A 6,166-nucleotide genomic window follows, 5' to 3' on the forward strand; every position below is an offset into this window, starting at 1 on the left:
AATGTGTCAATCTCACCGTTTTCATTTAATGAAACAAACTGCATTCATTGAATCATTGAATCAAACTACAATCATTGATTCAATGAATCAAACCTTATTCCTTGTTTCAATCGAACAAACCATCTCACTTATTTAGTGAATCCTACTACAGTCGGTCATTCAATGAAACAGACTACACAATATAATTCAATGAGTAGACGAATTCTCATTCATTCAATGCCACAAGCTTAACGCATTGAAACAATCAAACAAATTGCACACGTTTAGTTCATGAAGCAAACTGCATTTGTCAATTCAATGAATACAGCAACTCATTCATACAATATCACAAGCTTCACACATTGTCTCATTCAAACTGCACACATTCACTCCATGAACCAAACTGCGCGTGTTAATTCAATGAGTAGAGCTTGTATCATTCATTCAATGTGTCAAGCTTCACGCTTTCATACAATGAAACAAACTGCATGCTTGATTCATTGAATCTAACTTGACTGATTGTTTCAGTGAAATCAGCGTGATTCAATGTTTGAATGAAACATACTCAACACGCTTATTTAGTGAAAGAAATTGCACATGTTCACTCCATGCACCAAACTGCACGTGTTAATTCAATGAGTAGAGCTTCTCTCTTTCATTCAATGTGTCAAGCTCACCATTTATAGTTAAGGAAACAAACTGCATTCAGTGAATCATTGAATCAAACTATAATCATTGATTCAATGAATCAAACCTTATTCCTTGTTTCAATCGAACTAACACAACTCACTTATTTAATGATTCCTACGACACTCGTTCATTAAATGAAACACATTGCACGTGATAATTCAATGAATAGAGGTACTCTTTTAACGCATTGAAGCAATCAAACAAATTGCACACATTTAGTTCATGAAGCAAACTGCATTTGTCAATCAAATGCATGCAGTTACTCATTCATTCAATGAGTCAAGATTGACACATTGTCTCAGTAAAACTGCACAGATTCACTCCATGAACCAAACTACCCGTCTACATTCAATGAGTATGGCTTGTCTCATTCATTCAATGTGTCAAGCTTGACGCTTTCATACAATGAAACAAACTGCATTCTTGATTCATTGAATCTAACTTTACTGATTGTTTCAGTGAATCCAGCGTGATTCAATGTTTGAATGAAACAAACTCAACACGCTTATTTAGTGAAAGAAATTGCACATGCACCAAACTGCACGTGTTAATTCAATGAGTAGAGCTTCTCTTATTCATTCAATGTGTCAAGCTTAACGATTTCCTTCAATGAAACAAACTGCATTCATTGAATCATTGAATCAAACTACAATCATTGATTCAATGAATCAAACCTTATTCCTTGTTTCAATCGAACAAACCTAACTCACTTATTTAATGATTCCTACGACACTCATTGAATTCATTGAAACACACTGCACAAGATAATTCAAAGAGCAGAGGTTCTCATAACGCATTGCTTCAATCAAAAAAATTGCACACGTTTAGTTCATGAAGCAAACTGCATTTTTCAATTAAATGCATACGGATACTCATTCATTCAATGTCACAAGCTTCACACATTGTCTCAATCAAACTGCACGCATACACTCCATGAACCAAACTGCCCGTCTACATTCAATGAGTAGAGCTTGTCTCATTCATTCAATGTGTCAAGCCTAACGCTTTCATACAATGAAACAAACTGCATGCTTGATTCATTGAATCTAACGTTAATGATTGTTTCAGTGAATCAAGCGTGATTCAATGTTTCAATGAAACAACCTTAACACGCCTATTTAGTGAAAGAAACTGCACACGTTAATTCAAAGAAAGAGGCTACCCTTGTCAATTCAATGAGTGCAGCGACTCTCATTCTCTCAATGTGCCAAGCTTAACGCTTTCATTCAATGTACCAAACTGCATTCATTGAATCAAACTACAATCATTGATTCAATGAATCCAACCTTATTCCTTGTTTCAATGGAACAAACCTATCACCCTTATTTAGTGAAAGTGACTGCACACGTACATTCAATGAAACAGGCTGCACTTGTCAATTCAATGAGTAGAGCTACTCTCAATCATTCAATGGCACAAGTTTCACGCATTGTCTTCATCAAACAGTATATGTTCACGACATCAACCAAACCGCCTGTCTTAATACAATGAGAAGAGCTTCTCTCATTCATTCAATGTGTCAAGCTTAACGCTTTCATTCATAGAAACAAACTGCGCTCTTGATTCATTGAATCTAACTTTAATGATTGATTCAGTGAATCAAACGTTATTCAATATTCAATTAAACAAACTAAACACGCTTATTTAAGCGAATGAAACTGCAAACGTTCATTCAATGAAAGAGTCTGCACTTGTCAATTCAAAGAGTTAGAGGTACTCTGATTCGTTCAATGCTTCAACGCATTGATGCAATCAATCAAATTGCACACATTTGGTTCATGAAGCAAACAGCATTTGTCAATTCAATGAATACAGCTACTCTCATTCACTCAATGAAACAAGCTTCACACATTGTCTCAATCAATCTGCACACATGAATGAAACTGCTCGTGTTAATTGAAAGACATAGCTTTTCTCATTCATTCAATGTATCAAGCACAACGCTTCCATTCAATTATACAAACTGCCTTCATCGAATCATTGAATCTAACTACGATTATTCCTTGTTTCAATGGAACAAACGTAACTCACTTATTTAGTGAATCCTCCTGCACTCATTCATTCAATGAAACAGACTACACATGATAATTCGATGAGTAGAGATTCTCTCAACCGTTCAAAGCTACAAGCTTAACGCATTGATTCAATCAAACTGCATACGTTTAGTCCATGAAACAAACTGCATTTGTTAATTCAATGAGTAGAGCTTCTCTCATCCATTCACTGTGTCAATCTCACCGTTTTCATTTAATGAAACAAGCTGCATTCATTGAATCATTGAATCAAACTACAATCATTGATTCAATGAATCAAATCTTATATCTTGTTTCACTTGAACAAACTATCTCACTTATTTAGTGAATCCTACTACACTCGGTCATTCAATGAAACAGATTAAACATGATAATTCAATGAGTTAGACGTATTCTCATTCGTTCAATGCCACAAGCTGAACGCATTGATTCAATCAAACAAATTGCACACGTTTAGTTCATGAATCAAACTGCATATGTCAATTCCATGAATACTGCAACTCATTCATACAATATCACAAGCTTCATACATTGTCTCAATCAATCTGCACACATTCACTCCATGAATCAAACTGCTCGTGTTAATTCAAAGAGACAGTTTTTCTCATCATTCAATGTTCCAAACTCAACGCTTCCATTCAATTATACAAATTGCATTCATTGAATCATTGAATCTAACTACGATTATTCCTTGTTTCAATGGAACAAACGTAACTCACTTATTTAGTGAATCCTCCTGCACTCATTCATTCAATGAAACAGACTACACATGATAATTCAATGAGTAGAGATTCTCTCAACCGTTCAAAGCTACTAGCTTAACGCATTGATTCAATCAAACAAACTGCATACATTTAGTCCATGAAACAAACTGAATGTGTTAATTCAGTGAGTAGAGCTTCTCTCATCCATTCAATGTGTCAATCTCACCGTTTTCATCTAAGGAAACAAACTGAATATCATTGAATCAAACTACAATCATTGATTCAATAAATCAAACCGTATTCCTTGTTTCAATCGAACAAACCATTTCACTCATTTAGTGAATCCTACGACACTCGGTCATTCAATGCATTTGTTAATTCAATGAGTAGAGCTTCTCTCATTCATTCACTGTGTCAATCTCTCCGTTTTCATTGAATGAAACAAGCTGCATTCATTGAATCATTGAATCAAACTACAATCATTGATAATTCAATGATAATTCAATGAGTAGACGAATTCTCATTCGTTCAATGCCACAAGCTGAACGCATTGATTCAATCAAACAAATTGCACACGTTTAGTTCATGAAGCAAACTGCATTTGTCAATTCAATGAATACTGCAACTCATTCATACAATATCACAAGCTTCATACATTGTCTCAATCAATCTGCACACATTCACTCCATGAATCAAACTGCTCGTGTTAATTCAAAGAGACAGTTTTTCGCATCATTCAATCATGCAATATCACAAGCTTCACACATTGTCTCATTCAAACTGCACACATTCACTCCATGAACCAAACTGCCCGTCTTAATTCAATTAGTAGAGCTTGTATCATTCATTCAATGTGTCAAGCTTCACGCTTTCATACAATGAAACAAACTGCATGCTTGATTCATTGAATCTAACTTTAATGATTGTTTCAGTGAATCAAGCGTGATTCAATGTTTCAATGAAACAATCTTAACACGCAATTTAGTGAATGAAACTGCAGAAGTTAATTCAATGAAAGAGGCTGCACTTGTCAATTCAATGAGTAGAGGTACTCTCATTCATTCAGACAAGTTGTGATTGTCTCTATCAATCTGCACACGTTCAATTCATGAACCAAACTGCCCGTCTTAATTGAATGAGTAGAGTTTCTCTCATTCATTCAATGTGTCAAGCTCACCATTTATATTTAAGGAAACAAACTGCATTCAGTGAATCATTGAATCAAACTACAATCAGTGATTCAATGAATCAACCCTTATTCCTTGTTTCAATAGAACTAACATAACTCACTTATTTAATGATTCCTCACTTATTTAATGACTACACTCGTTCATTAAATGAAACACACTGCACGTGATAATTCAATGAATAGAGGTACTCATTTAACGCATTAAAGCAATCAAACAAATTGCACACATTTAGTTCATGAAGCAAACTGCATTTGTCAATCATATGCATGCAGTTACTCATTCATTCAATGAGTCAAGCTTCACACATTGTCTCAGTAAAACTGCACAGATTCACTCCATGAACCAAACTGCCCGTCTACATTCAATGAGTAGAGCTTGTCTCATTTATTCAATGTGTCAAGCTTCACGCTTTCATACAATGACATAAACTGCATGCTTGATTCATTGAATCTAACTTTAATGATTGTTTCAGTGAATCAAGCGTGATTCAATGTTTCAATGAAACAACCTTAACACGCCTATTTAGTGAAAGAAACTGCACACTTTAAATCAATGAAAGATTGATTCAATGAGTGCAGCGACTCTCATTCTCTCAATGTGCCAAGCTTAACGCTTTCATTCAATGTGCCAAACTGCATTCATTGAATCAAACTACAATCATTGGTTCAATGAATCCAACCTTATTCCTTGTTTCAATGGAACAAATCTATCACCCTTATTTAGTGAAAGTGACTGCACACGCACATTCAATGAAACAGGCTGCACTTGTCAATTCAATGTGTAGAGCGATTCTTATTCATTTTTTGTGTCAAGCTTAACGCTTTCATTCAATGAAACAAACTGCATTCATTGAATCAAACTACAATCATTAATTCAATGAATCAAATCTTATTCCTTGTTTCATTGGTACCAATCTACCACCCTTATTTAATGAAAGAGACTGCACACGTACATTCAATTAAAGAGGCTGCACTTGTCAATTCAATGAGTAGAGCTACTCTCAATCATTCAATGGCACAAGTGTCACGCATTGTCTTCATCAAACAGTATAAGTTCACGACATCAACCAAACTGCCTGTCTTAATACAATGAGAAGAGCTTCTCTCATTCATTCAATGTGTCAAGCTTAACGCTTTCATACAATGTTACAATGTGCATCCTCGATTCATTGAATCAAACTTTAATGATTGATTCAGTGAATCAAACGATATCCAATGTTTCAATGAAACAAATATAACATGCTTATTTTAGTGAATGTTGAAACTTTATTGCTGGAACAGCACAGCAGGTCAGGCAGCATCCAGGGAACAGGAGACTCGACGTTTCGGGCACAGGCCCTTCTTCAGGAATGAGCAGAGAGTGTTCAGCAGGAGAAGATAAAAGGCAGGGAGGAGGGACTTGGAGGAGGGGCGTTGGAAATGTGATAGGTGGAAAGAGGTCAAGGTGAGGGTGATAGGTCGGAGTAGAATGGAGGCGGAGAGGACAAGAAGAAGACTGCAGGTCAGGAAGCTGAGATTGATTGTCCTGAGGTTAAGCGCAGCAGGTCAGGCAGCATCTAGGGAACAGGAGA

Source organism: Chiloscyllium plagiosum, unplaced genomic scaffold (assembly GCF_004010195.1).
Source record: "Chiloscyllium plagiosum isolate BGI_BamShark_2017 unplaced genomic scaffold, ASM401019v2 scaf_9082, whole genome shotgun sequence".
Classification (NCBI taxonomy): Eukaryota; Metazoa; Chordata; class Chondrichthyes; order Orectolobiformes; family Hemiscylliidae; genus Chiloscyllium; species Chiloscyllium plagiosum.